The following is a 22488-nucleotide window of genomic DNA, read 5'->3' on the forward strand; positions in this document are numbered from 1 at the left end:
CTCGGCGGCCGCGGAGCTCCGCGGGCTCCGGCAGCGGCCGCTCCCGCCCCGCCGCGCGGCCCGGGAACAGCCGCCTCCCCTCGAGGGCGCAGACCCGGCTGCCTCCGCCCGGCACCCCCGGGGCGCTCCCGGCGCCGGGGTCGAGGCGGGGGACGCCACTGTGGAGTTAATCGTTAACTCGCTGCCCCGCTTCCTCAGAGAGCTCCTCCCGCGGGCGCCGTGGCAGCCGGCAGCCCCAACGGGGCGGGCGCGGCGCCACCACCGAGGGAGCCGGTGGGCGCAGCCACCACCGAGGGAGCCGGTGGGCGCAGCCACCACCGAGGGAGCCGGTGGGCGCAGCCCCCCCCTCCCGCCCGCCCCACGGCGACCGCCACCCGCAGCACGGGGGCTGCCGCCTCCACACCTACCTTCCCGCCGGCTCGGCTCGGCTCCTCTCCTCGCCGCAGCGGCGCGGGCGGTGCGCGGAGACCCGCGCGGAGTGCCGTGGCGTGCCGTGCCCCGCGGCGGCGGCCGCCGCGCTGCCAGCGCCGAGGCGTGAGGGCGGCCCCACGTGCGGCGGCTGCGCCAATCGGGGCCGCCCTCGGGCCGCCCCCGCCCCCGCCACCGTCCCGGGCCGCCCGCGGACGGGCGGCGGGGCGGGCGGCCGGGGAGAAGCGGCGGCAGGGAGGGCAGGAAGCAGGTTTGGGAGGCAGGAGGAAGTAAGCGTGTTGGGACGGGAGTTTGGGATCGCTGGACGGGAGGGAACAAAGAAACCCCAAATGCTGCTGATCGCGGGCTGGGCGCCGCTTCCGCGCCCGCGGGGCCGCCGCGTAGCCGGACTGGCGGCGGCGGCAGCGCCGCACCGCGGGAGCGCACCGCGGGAGCGAACCGTCTGCGCGGACGGCGGCAGCGGCCGGGGGAGGCTCCGCGGGGGCTGGATTCCGCCGCGGCCGGAGCCCCGCGGCGCGGGAGCGGGCGCTGGGCGGGCGGAGGCGCCTGGCGCCGGCGTTAGAAAAGTTTAGACTGGCAAACCTCCAAAATTAATTTATAAAGCATCCTTTTAGCTCTCTCATGAGCTTTGCAGCGCTAAATGTGCTGAGGGAAACAGAAACCCGTTCACACCTTGTCACAGAAAGCCCGCAGTGGCGGGCTCGGCTCTGGCTTTTCTAAATGGCGCGAAGCTAAAGCAGCGCTAAGGGATGGCTGGAGAGCCGTAGGTCGGTCAGGTGTGGGAACGGCTGCTTCAGCCCGTAGTGAGCTTCCTGAAAGGCATTGCGTTCTGCTAAAGCATCAGACTTCAAATAAATAATAACAGACGGCTGTTAATCCACACTCAGAGGGTAAGACTGGAAACAGATTCTGCTACTGTACTTTCTAGTTTGGATTTTAGTGAGATGTCCAGCTTCTGCGCCACATTGCTAGAACTGCTGGGTGTTCACTGTGGCAATACTGGGAATGTAATGCTTGAAAACAATAAGCTGGTTAGTAAGAAAATAAACATTCCCAACATAGCACAATATTTTTGTACTTTATTTTACATTGTTTAATTTATAACGCTGCCTTTTTGTATGATTGTCAACATGAATTGTAGTTAGTGCAATTTCTGTTAGTTAATGAAAATATAAGTTGATTGTTTGCTCGGTGTGTGTGTATTTTGATCCCATCATTTAATCTAATGGTTGCTGATGTTACACAGTGGCAGTTGTTCACTACCACCTCAGTTTTTCAGTCCATTACACTCAGTTGTATTGCTGTGCCTTTAGATCTCTCTTAAAAATGCTCTGAAATCCATTCAGTGACTCATATTAATTTCAATAAATTTTGCATGGGTGTCGTGGAAACAGGCCAATCTACTTCTGTTGTAGGCAACAGGCTCCCACAAATGCCTTACTGCCTCCCCATCTTATATATAAAGAAGTTCAGACCCCAGTGGCCTTCAGTTTGCCCTGTATATTAAAAATAAATTTCCAAAAGATAGATCCCTTTTTTGTGTGAATCTGGTTGCCAATAGAGTTCAATGTCTCCAGCATCCATGGACGTCTGGCCAGATGCACAGCCATGAAAAGAAAACGGGGAAAACGGGCCACAGTTCTGAAGGGCAAAGTTGGAAACAAGGTTACTTTTTTTCTGATGAATCTGAGCGTTAACACCTTCAAAGAGTTCATCACTACTTTTTTTAGAAAGATAAACTTGGGAACGTCCAGATATGTGATCCATTTTTATCTGCTGTCTAAATACCAGGTCTTTTAAAATGTCATTTTCTAACTTCTCTGCAACCCTACAGACTATTAACACTGAAGCTGAGATGGTCATTTAATTGCCTGATTCCAGAAACCAAGACGAAAAAAGCTGGATATGCATTCGGAAACACTAAAAATGACAGTTTTCAGCCCTTCAACCTTTTTTCTTCTTTCAGTTCTGGTGCATTTTGGTGGGGTTTCATTTTTGGGGGTTTAGGGTTTCTCTTTTTTTTTCCCCTGCACGTTCTCTGCAGGCAATATATTTCAGATAAGAGTAGAACTTGAAGGCCAGCTTTTATTTTTGCAGCTACTCAAACCTTTCAAATGTGTCTCATTTTTGCTTCCATCATCTTTTGAACTGATAGTATTTAATTTTGGTAAGTTGATTGTTGCTACTAGAAATGCTAAATTATATTGATGGACTTTGGTTTATATTTAAGCATATAGCCTGTCATTTACTGACTTGTACTGTTCTTGTAAAATGTCTTCTTCAATGTCCTTGGGCTTGTCAGGCTGAGTGGCATGCTTGTACTCAGCCATTGTTCTCCTCCTATGACTAGATAAATTTATTAGTTAGACAGATTTAGCACACCAAAACTGTCCAGCAGACTTCAGCCTTCATGCCAAAAAGGTCTAGGCAAGCAAGTGGGTTTACACATGTAAGTAGCCCTAAACAACACGAAAAAGATCTGTCAGTCAACCATGCAAAACTATTTGAGTGCCTAAGGGTTCTGACAAGTAATATCTGGTGGACTTAAATGAATATATTTGAGAGATTAATACCCACAGCAGTATGCCAGACTCCTTCACAGAGCTTACTGTCTTCAGAGTAGAACAGTACATGTGTTTATGTCTCTCCTACCCCAATTGTTTGTTATCTCAGTACAAACCAACCTCACCTCTAATCTAAACATTCCTTGCAGCAATCTCTGGCCAGGAGGCAGAGTTTAAACCTGGGAAGCGATACTGTCTTAAACCGTTTTAACTAATTCTACCAAAGCACATCTCTGAGAGCCATAGTGTTTACAGGGTTGAGATCCGAGAAACAAACCCTGAGCTTGCCTGCATGTTCTGTAATCCTGTGGGATGAGGGAGGTCCAGATTCGGAAAGGTTCACTTTCCATCAGTTCCACCAGAATAGAGGTGAAATAGAGATATTGGTGGTTATCTGGGCCTACGACTCATCTGAGTATTCAAAAGCAAAAATCAGCCTTTGCTCCAGGAGCGCATAAGACTGTGGAAATGGCTTGTGTGCAAGATACTTAAAATTACATTTCAGATAATAAACTGCTTCCAAGAAATATGACCTCAGAATTTAGGCTACAGAAATGTCCTGCAGGCCTGGAGAGCAGGAAATCTAACTATTATAGCTATGCAGTTGAACCACCTGAGCGCCTAGGAGTGTCACTGATAAACAGCTTGATAAAGGACTACTGAGCAGGATGTCTGCAGTCCATCACAGCACTAACTATGCAGGACACCTGAAGTATTGTATGGGAAATAATGTTCAAACATAATATTTAAAGATATGTAGCATAAACTGAACGCACGAGGCTGCTAATGACAAGTGCTGGTGTTCATGCTTAGTGCATAGCTAAAGTCATTAACCAATTTAAATGCTTTACGGATGCAAGACAGAGATAATAACTCATAAGAAAGTGCATAATGCAATGTATTGATGAACTATATGGAGAGGGGAGCTGTGTCCTGGACTTTTGGATTTCTGAGGCTGCAGTGCTATGGGAGCCAGAACTGTGTTCTGCTGTCACCTGCGTATGGTGCTCCTCTTGCTAATTGTTCTAGCCCTCAGCTCAGCAAACCCCAGGTGGCAAATCCAAGGCTGTGATTAAAAGTGATGGTGTGAGTCAGGGGACTGGGTAGATGGCAGGGGCAGGCTCTAGAGCAGCCGGTGTTCCTGTTGCCTAGTGGGAAGGCAGCCAGCCTCGAAGAGTCAAGAGGTGGGGTCTGTGGAGAGCTGGCAGCAGGAGGGGTAGAACCTTGTGCAACGTAGGTAAAAGTAGAAACTAGTCATCTGTGACAAACAGCATGTACGCTGCAAAACTACAGTGTATCCCCAATGTGTCATCTGAAGGACCGTAACTCTGTTTTTCTTTTTGCTTCAGAATGGAATAAACAGTATTGCTTTTTCTAATGATGAAAGAATGCATCCATATGTAAGAAAGTAAATGGACAGAATTGCGTCTGTATTTTTTTAAAAGGTACAAATAGCTTTTTAACATAAAAGTATACTTCCCATCGCCCTTGCTAAGTCATATTTTCTTTTGGAAGTACTCAGTATTAGCAAGTGTTGCTTAACAAAAAGGAATTTGGTACAATCTGGTCCACAGAATTAATACAATTTACTAATGTTTGCAAGAAAAGCAGTATGCATCTACATGCTGCAAAATTCATGTCTATATTAATAGATACAGACTTCTTGGTGATAATAAGGTCATTTAACAAATTGCTCCCACCCCTTTGTTACCCATGGAGGGAGCATTCAGGAATTCTGCACTTCTTCCAGCAGCAGAAAGTATTGGCAGGTAGCAAAGGAGGCATTCCTTCTCTTTACTCTTTTGGACTCTTCCTTTCCAGCAGAATAAAGAGCCCCCCAAGTACCTTCTTGAAAGTATCTCTTCTATGAGGCTGAAAGAACAACCAAAAGGATTGGGGCTGGGAAGCAAGTCAGACTGAACAAACAACACTTTATAGAAAACAGCCTGGATACGGGATATCCACAGCAGGATCAATAGGACATGTAAAGCAAAGCAAGTATTTCATCGAGGGAGTGTCATCTGACAGAACCATAAAACAAGAGCAGGAAGTTTCAATACTTCAAAATATCAATAAAAGTCCAGTATGTGGAGGATGCTGTTCTACAAGATTGTTTTATCTTTCTTTAAGACACACTAAATGAAGCACCACAAAAAGTTGAATAATATTTCATCATCATTTGTCTGTTCACTCTGTTTCTTCACTGATATCTTGTGATGTTTATTCATTTCCTGTTTACATTAAAAGTAATATCCCTAACTCCAAACTCAGGTCTCCTCTAAGCCTCGTCTCCAATTGAAAATTAAAATGTTTAATTAAGTATGAGCACTGTCCAAAAGAAATAGCCCTTAATTCAAATCTAATTAAGATAACATCTCTCTCTCTATATATATATATGTGTGTGTGTGTGTCTGTGTGTGGAAAATCCAAATCTCAAATTACTGGGATACATTAGAACTGTCCAACTTCCTAAAATGAGGATATTGGAGCTTGTCACAGAACGTGCATGGACCAGTTTGAAAATAGCCATGTAAGAATGAGATGAAGGATTGTCTTCCGTGACCAGTGATATCTCAGAAAGCTTTCAGACACACAGCAAGGCAGTGGGGAGCACAAGTGAGCCTCAGAGGTCTTGGAAATGTTTGTGACATTTTCCTAAATTTTCTGAAAAGGTGCACTTTTCTGAAAAGACATACAGTGGGTTAGGCAGCAGTGGGAGCTTTAAAGGGATTTGATTAGTGCGTGCTTATAGGACTTGGAAGACCCTGGCATTTTATTAGATCTGGTTGGCTTAGTCACTAATTACAGGTTTCTCTTGAACAGCAGATAAAATCTATGCATAATGTTTATGATTACCAGAGGAGTGATGTCACATGCTGCCAGGCCTAACAAAGTGTATGACTTGACCACAGAAATTCTAGTGTGATTCATAATATGGTATGGGGAATGCAACATAAAATTATATATCATTTGCACAGCATGCCTTTCCGTTTGTCATCACTAAATGGTTAGTATCATAGCCGTGTGGAGACTAGTGTTAAAGATCATGGGCCTGAGTATGAAATTCAAGGACTTTAAATAGGTTAGAAACATTCTTTCATAACAGTTAATTTAAAAATTTTTACAACTGAGGATTTTTTTGCTTTGGAGTCAAGAGTACTTAGAAAGTTTATAGCAATTATTTGAAAAACGCCCTTCATGGTAAAGTGGAGAAAAAGCAGACAGCACTAGATAATTTACTGTGATGCCTGTACAAAGCACTTGTGTAATGTTTTATCGGCTCTGTAGTATTCTTTCCTAAATCATGTCCCAGATTAGCTAATACAAATATGTTCCTTCCTTAGAAACAAGTTTATTCTTCTATTCAACTTGCAGCTGTGAATGAAAAAAAAGAAAAATCTGATTGTTTTGGGAAAGTTTTGTTCTCCCAGAAAACCATTCAGTTTATTTTTTATTATTGCAGTGATTATAGACCCTAATTTTGTTTAAAGTGTAAACCAGTATGTGGTTTTATATTTGAAATATAAAATGTACATGGAATGTATTTTCCTCAAATTAAATATTATATTTGAAACAGCTTGATAATAATGAGGAGGAGTCAGTTTAAAGACCATATAGGTAGATAACTGAAGATACACTACGTGCTGGAGGAAGCGTTGAAAATAGATTTTTGAAAACTGTAGTATTTTTATCAATATTATGATGTTGGCTTCACAACTGTTTATGACGATGCAAAGTTTTCAAAAGCTCCTCAATCTGACTTCTATTTTTGCATATGCAAATGACAAAATTGAGGTCAAACTACCTTGCCTTTCAGTTGGCTGTGAAAGATAGCTGAATGCTGTCACTTGTATGTGCAGTTGTCTGGATTCATAACTAATTATAGGTGCACACATACATACATAAACACACTCTAAATTCCAATTTTCTGAAAAAAAATTGTTAGCCAGAGTCTTACATTCAATTTGAAGAAAAGTGTAATCCTATGAGAGAGTCAAGGCTGCGAACAGAAATCCTTACAGCAAATTGGCTATACAATGGAATCTGTATTTTATAACCCATTGTAACTGAAAAGAAAGCATCTCATACTTCATGTCTGATTACAACTCAGAAATAGGGCAGTACCCTGTACTTCCTAAAGTTGCAAGAATAACAGTCTTGCTGATATAAGTGGAGCTCTGAATGAGAGCTGTGGATAGCATATGTTCCAGAGTAGTCATAGGCACTTTTGAAGATGAAAAGAGTGCATTTAGTGGAAATCCACAGGTAATGACAGTTTAAATTCAACATTCTAAACCAATAAATAGAATTATTCCAATTTTTGACAATTAACATGCATAATACTCTATGAAGTATATTCTAACTTTTCAAGTGAAGAAGTGAAGCCCAGAGATACCAAAAGCTGCATCTTCAAAAGTGATCTCAAACTTCTTGGTGGCTCAGACTTGAAGAACCATTTAAAATGCCCAAAATAATATACATGAGAAAGAAATGTAAAATTAGAAACAATTTTTAAAAGTGTGCCCATGATTGCACAGCAGCTGGTAGGTTTGGAACAGGAGAGAGTCTTTGGTCTGTAACTTTATGCTTTTTTTAAGAGGGGCTTCTTTTCTTAACAGCTCTTACTGATGTAACTATAATCATTTTGCCACAACTACAGTATTGTAGGTAGATATAACTGGAAAGAAATTCTTGGTGATGAGAGTGATGATACACAGGGAGACGATGCTCAGAGGGGCAGTGGAATAGCCATCTCTGGGAAGGTGAAATCTGTCTTTGAAGTTAGCCGTGCTTTGAGTTTGGACAACGTGACCTCTAAAGGTCCCAACCTAATTAAATTTTCCTATGTTTCCATGACTGAGTTAGACTGAGGTGTCATCCTGAAGAACGGGGAGGAGGGTCTGTCTGAGGCCAGCACAGACATTCAAAACCTGCCTGAGAAGATTTTGTCCTGACATGGCACTGGGGCGTACATGAGGAGGTGGACCGGGACTGTGGCAAGCTCTGTGGAGCTCTCCTCTGTCCTCATGGTGGTCAGATGTCTGGTAAGACAGATAATGTTTCTTATGTTTCTTGTAACCTCGCATATAAAACTCTTCAAGGAACCACTATTGTACAGTCTTTTCTAACTAATTTCTGTATTGCTGAATCTTCAAAGTGGGAATAAGGAGTAAGAAAAATTGCAAGGAGGCATTTTATTGTTAAAAAAAAGTGAAAGCTCTGCTTTTAAAAACTCATCATAGGCAGGACACAATGATAAGGCATACTTTTGAAGTACGCGTTGAACTACAAAAATTTTTCACTCACCAACGTTGCTACTTATATCTTTTTTTTTTTAATAAGAATCATCAAATAAAACCATAAAAATCGGAAAAGCCATATCTGCAGAGCAGTTGATTCAGCATCGGTCAAAACTTGGAAGAACATAAATCTTAGAGAAGCTTCAAGATCTTGCCAAGCTTTATTCTCTGGAACTCAGATTTGTTGCTCTAATGATTATGTTTACCTTTGTTTCTGCAGCCAGTCTTGACAAAGACACAAGAAGGCAGATACAAAAACCTGTCCCAGAAATAATTGTGCACCACTGCTCCTTGAATTGTTTTGATAACTTTTTTCTAATACGAATTTATAATAACATTAAAATAGATTTCCTGTGGGTTTTTTTTTCTTTCTTTTTCTACCACTGACCATCTGTCTGCCTTTTGTGAGGACACATCAAACTGAAAACAGTTTCAAAGAAGTTCTCTGTATCATAGACTTAATATGTGAAATAGTGTTAAATTCAGGGCTAGATTTGAGTTTACTTCTGGTAAAATCAGCCACAGGCTCTGTTAAGGCGTTAACACTGGAAGAGGTTCACTGGTTGCCAATGCTAGAGGTTGTACTGAAATTATATGAGACACAATTTGTATGGACAGGTTGCTTGGATAGGAATGTAGGCATGTGGGAGAATGTGCTTTTTTAGAATAGTGAGGATTATTAGGTAGCCATCCAGTTACAACCTGAAAGCTGCAAGATACATTGCCCACATCAATGACAACAAATTAAATCTTGTCTTCAGAGGCAGAAACAATCAAATCAGTGGTCTTAAGAAAGAAATTAATAGGTTATTTAATGAACATATATATTTTCAATGTTTACACTTATATCTCTACCTATATCCTACATATGCATATAGATATGTGTGTTTCTGTGGAGATAGTTTAACAGTATCACCTTACTGAAATAATCACAATCCTCAAAGATTCAGTACAAGTGCCCCGAGAATTTCTGCAATAGAGGTGAAACAGCCTTGTGCAGTGAGGCCTAAATAGTGCAAAGCTGTGTACTTACTCATGGCATGGGTTCTCTGTTGCCCACCAAGACTGTCAGGAGCAATAGGGCTCACAGTCCTTACTTCAGAGAGAAGAGCCCTGGAGTTCAGTCAGCTCCAGCACTGTAAACATCTCAAATTTGAAAAAGGTTTCACTGCGTACAGCAAAGGACAGTAGCAAGCATGCATACTTAATAACTTTTGAGTTTCATTTTGTATTTAAGAAAATCAGTTTTCAACCCATACGTAGCATAGTACCCAGCCTCTCCAATCATTTAAAAAATCAGTTAGGTGAAATGGCTTTGTGTATTCTGACAATGAATTAAATGCCCAATGGACAATTTTGCACTCATGATTAGCTGATTAATGGCACCATTCCCTGGGGGAGCTAGTCAAACCATGTTTGTCAAAATAAGCAGCTATGCATATATATATATACACACACACGTATATATATATATAGGCACAGAAAGATAAAGCAATAGATGTTCAGTTTGTTTATTTCTTTCAAAACTGGAGTCTAATCAATACTGTGGTTTTTGACCTGAAATCACTTACCAAATAATACAATTGATAGCACCATCAGGTTTCTTTAAATACTAAAAATGCTGATTCAATAGCTGTAGTCAATATACAGAGACATAATAAATGGGGGGGGGAGGGAAGTTAATGTATTTACAATACAGTATTTGAAGGATTTGAGGATATGTAATGGAATGGTGCTTTAAAAATTAATAGTCTTGAGGATTTAAAAAAGAACGAGTGACTTTTCCTTAATATTAGAAAATTAGTTTCACTACACACCTATATATGGCCAGTGATGTTAACTTCCCAAGAGGGATTATAAACTTCCCAAGTACTTGAAGTTTGCTCTTCTGACTACTCAGAGATTAATTTTAAACAGTGGTTCATTCTGAAAAGCTTTCATTCTCTGTATAATAGTTACAATAGTCAAACTAACTTCCTTTCATGTCATTATTAATGTTCCTTATAAACAATTCTTAGGATAAAATAGGCAGACCCTCTTTGCAACTTAAGCTTTGTCTTCATTCGGCTTTATTGTTAACACTTGTGATAATAATCTAAAATTAAAAAAATGGATTTGAGATTGGTTTCTCTTAGCTACATTTTACTTTCTGCAAATTAAGGGAAGAAAAAACGTAGTAAAATATTCTCTGTCTATGAAAGAGAAGAGATAACTAAATATGAAAACCAACCAATCTTGAATAAATTCAGTTCTCAAAGTACATTCAGTACTGTAAGTAGAAAAGTTTCCTGTGACGTATTTAAACTAATGATACACAAAATATTAGAGTTGCCTTTTGTTGTTAATCTGTTGAAGAGAGATAATGATGTGTACAGTTAATGAATAAAATCCAGAATTTGTTTCCAACAAAACAATCACTCCCACCTCCCCAAACACCAACCCCAGATCTAGTAGCATATCTCTAACTTGAAGTTAACACTGAATTCTGTTAACTATTCTACTTTTGACTCTTATGCTATAGTACAGGATAACCGAGAAAAGAAAATTTGTGTAGAAAATGAGAGCATGTGAGAAGAAGATATTGTACATAGAATTCATTTCTATTCCATTTCTAGGCCATTTAGTTGTCATCTGGCACATTGTCATCACGTGTTTTGTTTCACTACCATGCTGTTTTTAACCTGCATATCTCTGGCAAACAGATAGGATAAATTAGGATAAATTCTCTCCTTTATAAGCACTGTAGTGTCTAGATAAGCAGTACTAAAATCAACTTTCATTGACACTATCTTGTCTAAGTGAAAAAAGTTTTGGGTATTTGTTGTATTTGCTCGCTTTTGTGTCTAAAGGTAAACCTTTTTTTTTTGAGTTAGGAAATAAAAGAAAGAAAACATCCGTGTTATGCAACTTCTGTCTCTTAAGACTTGATTCCCTATAAGGGGAAGCAGAAGAAAGTAGTCAGGCCAAAAATTCCTAAAATAAAAGGGACAATTGAGGAAGAGAAAATCATGAAATTATATGCTCTTGTTAATATCCAAATGCTAGTTTTAAAAGTTAGTGTTCCGTGAGTGAGAATATTACTGCAGCTAGCTTGTGTTTTTCCATTGCATGATCAATGTTAATGATAAATATTCTGCAGGGTGTGCTGGCCCTGCTCTGAAATGTGCACTTTGACTTCGCTGTGTTCTTGTAGCTGCCTAATTTCAAAGAGGTTACTTCTCTTTGTAATCTTCCCCAAATTTTCTATTCATTTTCCTTTCAATAAAGTAAATGCTTTCCTTGTGTACCAGTGAAAAATATTTCTGAGACTGGAAAAACATTTTTTGTTCAGCTGAAGTTTTTCATACATATACAGGATTTAAAAAAAAAAACCAACACTCCCCTACTGCTTACAGCCTGTAGACCAAATCCAGAAGATATTTTTTCTTTTCAGCTGGCATCTTTTATCTGGACGTCTTTAATATTCTTCTGTGCAACAGTGCAGATGCAAGTACTTATGATGGTAAAGACTTCTCCCCAAGATAATGAAGAGTATACTGCAATAATACATAGTTTGATATACAGATAACCACACTGTGTCCTTTAAGAGGTTAAGGAAATTTAAATGAAGTAAATTCAAAAACTTCATGGATTTCTGTGTACTTTTCAGAACACATTTGATTTCAAAATACTCCATGATCTGTGATTTTGTTCTCAGGTGTTAATAATGAGAACTCTGAGTCAGGGAATTATAGCTAGAATGAGTGTTAAACATAACAAAAAGCTAAATTAAACTAGGGAAAATATTTTAGGAGAGAAAGGGTTCTGTTCGTACCTCAGGCCATGCATCCAGGTTCATATAAAGGGGATCCCTATGCCCTCAGATGACTAAGTGGTGTAAATTTGAATAGGACTAGGTATGAATACAGAGAGCACATACTATGGCATTTACATCTGCATGCTCTGTGGGCATGTGGGCTGCTATTCCAGATTGCCTGGTGTTTTTCCTCTGCTTATCTGCATGGCACGTTGAGGAGGCTTTTGGCAGCTGGTTCCTAGGCTCTCCTGTTTCTGAGCTCAGCCGTGCAAAAAAGCCCCCGATAAAGAACCACATCACTATCAGGACACCATTACCTTTCAGCCCAGTCATTTCCAGAGTGCTTTTTAGAAGCCTTTCTGGTCTGCAACCTGGCACCAGCCGGACATTGGGAATGGAGCTGTGCAGCCACTGAACAGTGAGCTCTGTTTCCTGCTCTCCAAAAACCACAGAGTGGTAGGCAGGGAGCAGAGCTGGCAGTGCAGCCGGTGCATCTGACTGCCAGATGTCTGTCTCATAAACATCCAGACACCTACACCAGATAGTGTCTGGACCCTGCGGAAGACACTGACTGAGCGCTGTAGAGTGGCCATCAGTGAAGGGACAGCTTCCAGATGAAAGAGTCGATGCCCACGTGCGTAAATCTGTGCTGAGTTCACCCTTCAGCTGCTGAAGTAGACAACTGACATTTCTGGCAGCCAGTAAGCCTACTGTTGACTATCCTCTGACAAAATAACTCAGGAGGTGGCATTCACCAGTTCGAAAGCTCTTGCCCATCATCTCTCTCAGTGGTGGATACAGAAGGGATCACCCCTTGTGTTTTGTCCCCCCAGGAGTATCTGGGTTATATACATGATGCTGCCTGTAGTATCTGTTCTTCTTAATTCTCAATTCTTCACCAATCAGCACCCAGAAGAGGGGGAATCACTTACTCAAAAACTAACAACTTACTCAGACAATAACTAGCCTAACCCAAATGTTCTGGTGTTTTGTTATAGTTCTCCGAAGGCTCTTGAAGAGCTACTCATCCTGACAGCCCAAAGCAAAGCAACATTAAAATCACTCAATATTTATTGGGCTTTCTATGTTCAAGATGTTAGTTAAGAGAAGTCACTATATTTTCTTACGGCCCTATAATAAAACAAAAGTTTTTACTTAATGTTTATTCAGATTTCAGTGATGAGTAAGGAGATTTTCAATGCATAAGGATTGGTTTAAAAAAAGCAAGATGTCCCTACAGCTCTGGGACTGTAATTAGATTTTGCAAAACCCATAACTGATCAGCTAAGACAATTGTTGGAAATTGAAAGCAATCTGAACAAAGAGTGTATATTGAATTGACATATTAGCTATTAGGTATTAGAACAAGTATGTTCTGTTAAGTTAAAATTATTGAAGTCTTTTACATAAATGGTGCTGATACTGATGCCAGTGCTTTTGGATAATCACTAGTATCCTAGTTTCGGCTGGCACAGAGTTAACTCTGTTCTTAGTAGCTGGTACAGTGCTGGGTTTTGGGTTTAGTGTGAGAATAATGTTGATAACACACTGATGTTTTAGTTGTTGCTAAATAGCGCTTATCTTAAGCCAAGGACTTTTCAGTTTCCCACGCTCTGCCAGCAGGCAGGTGTGCAAGAAGCTGGGAGGGAGCAGAGCCGGGGCAGCTGACCCGAACTAGCCAAAGGGGTATTCCATACCATGGAACGTCATGCCCAGTATATAAACAGGGGGAGTTGGCCAGGAGGGGCGGATCACAGCTCTGGCATCGGTCAGCAGGTGGTGAGCAATTGCACTGTGCATCACTGGTTTTTGGGTTTTTTTCCCCTCTTCTTTTTTGTGTTATATTGCTTTTCATTACAACTATTATTATTATTATTATATTTCATTATTATTGTTGTTAGTATTATATTTTACTTTAGTTGTTAAACTGTTCTTATCTCAACCCACGAGTTCTACCTTCTTTCCCGATTCTCCTCCCCATCCCACTGAGAGCAGGGTGGGGGGGAGTGAGGGAGCGGCTGTGTGGTGCTTAGCTGCTGACTGGGGTTAAACCATGACAACTAGAAGAAATAAGAAAAAAAAACCCCTATTGAGTTATTGAATTTACAGGACTTTGCAGACAGGATATAGTGACAAAGGACAATAGGTATATTTCCTTAAAAATATACTGTCACTTTTTAGTGTGCACAAAATATTTAAAAAATCTGTAGAGTGACGAGTGTGAAGATTTCAAGGTAGGTACTTATTTTTAGGTGAAAACGCCACACAAGAAACACATTACATTGAATAGCACTGAAAACTACTCCCAAAATTATGTTTTTAGTAATGTCATTGCAGGGGGAAGAACACTTAAAATACAAACAAAGCAGTCATGTTTTTAACAGTTGGGAACTGATATTTTGTGTTATGACAAGTCAGCTAGGAAGAAAAATTGTGTAGAGAGAATAAATATTATTATATAATGTGACTTTTATTTTAACAAGCATATCAAAATCATGTTTAAAATGATGCTTCAGCTTACTAAGATGCCACATTGCCAGCATTTGATTCTCATGTGAGGAATAATTAATTCCATTACAACCCAATTTTGCTGACTGGGCTGAGAAAATACTTGTTGACATTACATCGTCTATGAAAACCCCTTCTCAAATGTTAAAAATATGATTTGGTTAATGTGCATACAAGAGTACTAAAGCCTGTGTTTTGCTTTGCTTCAGAAATGTAGAAACCTGCAAATAAAATGCAATTGCTTTAAAAACACACTGTGTTTATAATAAAGAACATACACTTTCCTGAGCAAATGAAGGATTGGACAGGAACTCAGACTCTCAATTTTCAGTGATAGACAAATGTAACAATAGAATATTTTACATGATTTTAAATTCACAGTTCAAAAAGCTAAAAGTCCATACTCAGATAAATGAAGAGCATTTTAAATCAGAACTGCTTTTTAAAAACATCTTCATAGGCTATTGTGTCTGACACAAAAGTAATTTCAATACATGGTCATACTTTGAAAACATTTCTTACATTGCCTTAGATGATGACAGGGGACTATGGGGTGTATTTTTATTTCCAGTGAGAAAGCTTAGATGCTTGTCTTTTAGGTAGCTGAGCTCTACACTGAAGATTCAGATTCCTGAAGGAGACAGCATGGTTATGCTAGCTATTCCTCTAGAGAACAAGGAAGGGCTAAGAAATGTAAGCAAAGGGAAAGAGGAAAGGGAAGGTCTGCTTTTTCTTCTCTTAGTCTAAGACAGTCTGCTAATCTATTGTGTCTGTCCTAGTGAGAGAGAACAGTGAGCTCTGCACAAGCTCCTTGCTGACTCTCTTGCCATCTTGGAAACTAGCATCGACGTCTGAAATTGGTGTCTGTACCTGCAACAGAAGTGCTTTGCATGCTTCTGTTCCTTAGGCAGACTGAGGCATCACATGTATGACTTACAACTTGGGAATTTTTCAATTCTCATACGTTTTTCCAGACCTCCATGCTACCCAGAGTTGCTTCTACATGTTAAATCCCTCTCCATATGGCAGGAGTTCCGTTGCGGGCCAACAGCGTGGAGAAGCCATGAGAGAGATTACTGAAGTAATGCTCTCAACCTGTCCCCAATACATTGTACTACTCCTGGAGAAAAACATAGGTGAATTCTTCCTTGGGGAATTTGCAGCCAAATTTGGAGCTGTGTCTTGGCCATTCTGGAAGTGGGAAAGAGAGAAGAGAGATTTGGAGAAAAACGTGAAAAGGCATGTGGGATTGACAAGGGGACAGAGAAACAAAACGAAGTTCTCTACAGCATGTTTTGGCACCAGCACATACAACATTTTCATCAAACATTAGAGTCCTTGGATTGCATTTTGCATCTGCAGTCTCTGCGTAGAACAGATTGCTACTGTGTACAGTTCAGGTTTTGGTGAAAGCTGGAGAGAAAGGGTGGTGGTGATCAAGGCATCTGTGGGGACTGCCTAAGAAATTTTTGTATGCCAAATATTCCCGTATAGGCGTATGATGCAGGCATTCATAGCCTGAGTAAAAAAGGCCTGTGCATGTCAATCAGTTGCTAGATACCTGAAACATGGGTTTTGCCTCAGAAAGGAGAGGGTTGTTTTTCATCCTGCTCCTGTGTGGCTTTTTTGGTGCATGTAAGGGTAGCTGAGACTGAAATGGAAAGAGAAGGGAGGGTCACGAGGAGGTCATGAGGCTTGGGGGATACTTCTGCAGAAAGCAGGTATTGTCAGATGGATACTACTAACACCGGGGAAATGCACTAATAAGCACATTTGAGCCTCTGATAGTATGGTAGAGTAAGACATAGCTATTGAAGAACACAGCAAAATTACCACAGATTGGACCAAAACAAATTTCCTCTTAATGCTCCAGACTAACAACTCATGGACATGTTTTTGCAGAAATAAGCTAAGCAGTCTCTTCACCACTCTCCCAAACCGAGTGTTTATAGAATGGCAAGAGTGGAGAGCCTGTTCACAGCAACAGTCTCTGCTTCAGCAACGAGAACCACAATTCCTCACGCTCACTCTGCTACGGTGCTATAATTATCCCTCAGCACTTGATGACTAATTTGAAGCCAAGCACTCTTAGAGGCTGCCCAAGTAATATTTTAAGTATATTTTTAGAATACATGTATTTTTGGTTGGAAACAAAATTAATGAAACTCTGGTAGTTCTTACTACCTACCTCTAATACACACTGGATACAAATGCAGTGGCATTTGAATCCAGCTTAAGTTTATGAAAAATGCTTTATCCTGGCTATATAGGCTGCAATTTCTATAATCAGTAAGGGCACATTGCATTTCAGTTGTATATTAATCTGAAGAATTCAGAAGCATGTTGCTAATAAATCTCTGCCTAGAGCCTCTGTGAGAATAAATAGTATGGCTGTTTCCTAAAGAGCTTAGATTAAGGCATAAAGATACAAAATGGGAAGAGAAATTAGAATTCTTTGAGTCAACCAGTAAACAATCCTTTTCTTGTTGCACACTTTGCAGAGTGAGGTGTGAAATACTAGCTTAAAAGGTATTTTTCTTTCTAAATCCAACTAAAGTAAAAATAACAGCTTGTAATAAAAAACTGAAAAATAACACAGCATAGCAGGTCACAAATACCCTTCCACAGTTTCTAAAAGCATCAATGTAATACTTTCCTGCGGCAGAGGCAGGACCTTTCTTTTCCCAGCATATACATTTTTTCCCCAGAGGATATCTAGGAGTTTGATATTCCTCTTTGAATACAAAGGAGCCAGAGTTCTTTCTGAATGCAGGCTGCAGGCGTGCAGCCTTTAGCAGTATACACTCCACTGAGAGCAAAATTGTAAGTCTCATATTCCTTGAAAGCACTTGCTCTTCTGTGACCCAGAAGCAGGCCTTCTGTGGTCAGAAGAAATTTATATCTGGATTTTGAAGCCCTGCCAAGAGCCCATTTCAGACTATAGAAATAGCTTTTTACGTATCAGTTTTTCTAGGTGCTTTGACACTGTTTGATGGATTCACAGCTTCTGGGCTGTTCTTTTAGGGAAAAGTACAGTCATCTTGATTCAGTCTCTAATATAAAGGCTTAGGGGTAAAGCACTATAAGTGAAAAATAAACACAAATCTTTTTCATATGTTAAAAGACAATAGGAGAAGATAATTTTTGGAAGATGGTTCCACTGATAGCTATTAAACATAAAATTTTGCTTTTAAACCTCCAGCTTAACTGATCTGCCAGAATCCAAAAGGGGAAAGATCATATAAATGGCCTAGTTCTTGTATTCTTCCCTTATGCATGTGCTATCAGCCACTGCAAGGATTAGACAGACCTTTGCACTGACACTGTGTAACACTCCTTATATTTCAATTTTCAGCTCCTGCATGAAAAGTCAAGTGAAACATACAATAAGAAAACTCGCAATAAGAAAATGTAAAACTAGTAAATTATTTCAAGATTAATGGTATACAAAACTGGAAAAATGTGAATTTTTAATCAAAAATGTTAGGCTTTTTTAAATTCCATTTTAATGGTATAATACAAAAGTGGCAGGCTAACAGAAAGTAAGGTTTCTTTCTTAATACCTTGAAATAATTCTGTAAAGGCATATATGATCATGCAGGATTAACTTGCTTAGATTCAAGATAATCATATTCCATTTCCTTTCAATCAAATTAAAATATTTTTCGTATGCCACTTCTTATGAAGGTCAGGGTGAAGGATCATAAGTGATATGAAAGAATTTTTGTGAGTTACTTGTACTGTGAATCTTCAAGTGCCGTAAAGTACTGGAGAGCTCAACAAAGTAACAGAGCTATTTATTTTACCTAGCATTTATTGTACCTACCTATGCTCTGGAGGAGCTTACAAGCCAGCTAAAGGCTGTATCATGACACACTATAATCTGGAAGTATATATATTTCTGCATATAGTATATATATCTATATATGCTGTATATTATATTTATATATATAGTGTGTATATATGTCTATATAAAGATATAGGCAAATTCAGAGATGGGAACACAACAGACTGCCTAGAAAATTAAAGTAAATTAAAATTAAATCCAGGCATATTCAAATGAATGGAAATACTTCGGCATGGTCAGGGATTTCACTTCAATTGTTCCTGAATAGGACTGGAAGGAACAACATGTGTAATCTAGTTCATCTTCCTACAGTGATAGCCGGCCAGGTAGCAAAATTTTAGTTCAGAGCTTCACAACTGCTCCACAAACCTGCTGCACAAACCTCGATATGCTTCCATATACCTCATCTCTACTTGCTGCTGCCAGTAGTGTTGCATAGCTGCTTAGCTTGCATTTGCAGAGAGCAATCAGATATATCCACATACTTATTCACAAACTGTTAAAGGAAATTTGGTTTTCAGTCTTATATATTTCATTATCACCCATTCCATTTTTTTTTTTCCCATGCTCTTTCCTTACCTTTTGCTTTTCAAATACATTTGGGAGATATACAAATTGAGAGGCTTGTAGTATAAAGCTTAGCTTTTAAGCTTTCAACCTAGCTTCCTTTCCATTGCCTCCAACATCTGCAAAGGTGCAAAATAGAAAGTATGATTTATATAAACTAACTGCTGTATTTATTTAAGTCTGGTTCATTTCAGATAAGCGGCACGGTCAGATGTGAAGCAAGCAAGCAGGTAAGTATTGACCTGAAGCTAGAGGGCTACCTAGTTAGACACCTGTGCAGCGTATCTAATACCCATACCTGAGAAATCACAGCCTCATGCTTGCAAGCTCAAAAAGGAACACAGCATAGTAAAAGTTATGTGAAATCTTAAAAATGTATGTGAAGCAAAGTAAAAAGTGCACTCTGTATGGCCGTTTTATAGTTATTTGATGCCTGAAAACACGTTAAATGATTGAATTGTAAAAACAGACAAGTAAGCTGTATCTGTTAAGATTCGTATTTCTATAGCAGAGAAACATTTCATACATGGAGTATGTAGGAAAATGAGGTTCAACTGAAACACCTAATAGTGCGAGTCTTTATGCAAAGTAATCTATTCATGGACAAGGATCTCGGCTGGTATTCATCTGATATATTTCCAATTGCAGATTATCTGGGTGTTAATTACAAGTATTTTTAAGTGATTAACCCCTCAAATGCTGTTATACTTAGGAAAGGAATAATGTACAACCCTGGTTTGCCCAATATTCATTTTCTCAAGACTTTCTAGACAGATTTTTGTCATTTCACAAGTATGAAAATTTTTCTTTCCCACTCATTTCTCTTCCCCACCTGTCAGATTTACAAACTCCATCTGGAATCTGAAAAAAGCAAGCTGTTCGTTCCCTCCACTCCCCTTTCTAATGAGGACTCTGCAGACAGAGAGCTAAGCTGACAATTTGGATGATGTAGAAGGAAAGTTGCAGTCCAGCTCATTCTTCCATAACTGTATTGATACTATAACACAGAAGTGAAAAAAAAAGTCTTTGGCATTAAAGTAAGTATAGGTGACTCCACAGCATTCAAGGATGCAGATTCAGAGTAATAGGATGTCACTCTTTACAATGTTATTTTTCCTGACCATAACCTCTGCAGGTTGGTTTATTAGTGGACCTCATTTTATCACATTCTCAAGATGCCTACAGGTAATGAACCAGCATGTATTTCTTTACCTGCATCAAGAAGAAAATGTCTCTGTGCGGCTTCAACAGCAATACAAGACTATTCTAGGAGACTAGAATGTCTTTCTTCCAGGAAAAATATACTCTTCTTCATTTGTCCATATAGCATTGTTGGAACATTTATCTGACTATTGAGCTCTACCGTGAGTAGAAGTACTGCATTCAGTATTTAACTGTGAAAAAAAAGATCTGATTTATGAAATCACAAAATAAATAGGAAAGAAAAGATGGCTGTCATCCTAAATGACAAGCTCAGAGCAGCTAGGCTCTTTTGGGAAACTGCCAAACATCAGTTACCTCCCACATACGTGACTGCAGTTCTAACATTAAAAAACAGACATTAAAATCATGTAAATATAACCAACTTTCTGGGATACAACAAGTATTAACAGTTTCACATTCATTCATTTAAAAGCATATTGGAAAAATAAATCCAATCTGCACTGACATCTGTTATTTTACAGTTTTTCAGTTAATGCATTACAGCTAGAAAGTGGATTCTTTTTCCTTTCTGAAAACTACTGAAAACTGTAAATATTATTTTATTTATTAGAGAAAGCAATAGCAAAGTAGTTTACAGAGGTGAGATAAGAGGTAATTAGGAGATACTCTCTTTACTGTGTTTGGTCTATATTTGTGGGCAGAATGAACATAACGGACCGTATCACAAATGTCTGACCATGACAAAAACACTTAAAAAAAAGATATTCATAATGAAATACTATAGTCTCTATTTCCGTAATGTGAACAGAGGTGATTTTACATACTATAAGCACAGAGAGGCAGGTAAGAGACATAATTGGAATTGTAATAGAGTATTACTTGACTCCTATCAGTAAGTAGTAAGCAAAGCATTAACATACATTTTATTTTTCCATTTCCTTGTCGTATGCATTAATGGATGTGGAAGGAATTCATACAACTTCATTAAATGACAGCTGTGCCCTGTCCCTGTGCACTGCACTAGCATTTAAACTCAACAGGGGGAACAGTGCCACCTTCTGAACCACCATGTTCACTTTCAATGCCTGTCTCTCGTATTGGGTGTTTTCTTTAAAAAAAATGGGAATGTCATTCTTTTTCATGGTCTGCCAAGATTCCTAGATTTGGCTGCAAAATGGAAGCTTTTTCCATTTCAAGTTGCTAAAGATAAAAATTCCTATTAAAAATTATTCGTGTAGGAAACAAGGTTTTTCCACCTTAGGAAAATGGAAAAAAAAAAAACCCCAAACAAAAAACTCCAGGTAAAATAGAAAAAAAATAAATCTCAACATATTTTTTTTCCAGCACTGTAAGATTTTTTCATTATCTGTTTTTGTTTATTTTTTTCTTTCTTCTGGGGAAAACATGTATATATGTATAAGTAGACAAGTTTGTATGCTATTTATGGGTTTTTTTTAATTTAAAAAAACCCACAAAATATTGGCTGTGAGTTTCATTTTTAATGCTATTTTCTCAGTCTATTTTGTATACAGAAGAAGAGAGGCCTGAAACAGAAATTTTGGAAGCTTTGGATATTGTCTAAAATTACTGCTTTGTATTTTTAACTTTGTCAATAATATATAATGTATACATCACAGGTATGTGAAATAGCAAGACTCCTAAACAAATTGCATTTTATCCTCTAATATCATATCAGCTCCCTGTACCAGTGGATATAAACGCCTTTCAGTTATGCATACTTCAATATTATCTCCATGAACAAGGATTAATATATTATTAGCTAACTTCTAATAATCATTAAGTAGTAATTTAGTAATTAATAGTTGTAAATTGCTGATACTTGCTATTATTTCTCTTAAAATTTCTTCTGTAGCATATAGCCTATTACACAGACAAAAATAATTCATAAAAAGGACATTTTAAGGAATTATTTGCCATTAGTTTTAGTGTAAGTGCCGTTCCCTTCTTAGGTCCCATGGCAATTAACACTTGTGGAAGGCAACAATAGACTAATAGACTAAATCGGGTTCTAAAGATATTTCCTTTGGTTTTATTGAATGTCTAAAAAGCCAGCCCCCTTGGGGGATTAAACTTGATTTGTTAAGACAAAAAATTATTCTAGTATTCCATATAATTTAAGGGCTTAGTTTATCAGTTGAAGAGCTTTGTCATACTACAAATTACCTTTTTCAGCTCACATCTTGTTAGGATAGGTGATAGTAAAAGACAAAAAGCAGAAGAAACAACTACTTGCAAACTATCATGTTAGATATTTATTATAAATGCATATTATTTATTTAATAATTTGGATTC

At 39.1% G+C, this 22488-nt stretch overlaps 1 protein-coding gene across 1 annotated transcript in view; it reads right to left on the minus strand.

Moving 5' to 3' along the window:
* Nucleotides 1-468, minus strand: part of STXBP6 (syntaxin binding protein 6) — a 127436-nt gene extending 126968 nt beyond the window's left edge. The window contains exon 1 of the mRNA XM_050898192.1: nt 408-468. The gene's annotated coding sequence lies outside the window, so the exon portion shown is untranslated. The remainder of the gene's footprint in view (nt 1-407) is intronic.
* Nucleotides 469-22488: the final 22020 nt, after the last annotated feature.

This window comes from Gymnogyps californianus, chromosome 5 (assembly GCF_018139145.2).
Source record: "Gymnogyps californianus isolate 813 chromosome 5, ASM1813914v2, whole genome shotgun sequence".
In the NCBI taxonomy this organism is placed as follows: Eukaryota; Metazoa; Chordata; class Aves; order Accipitriformes; family Cathartidae; genus Gymnogyps; species Gymnogyps californianus.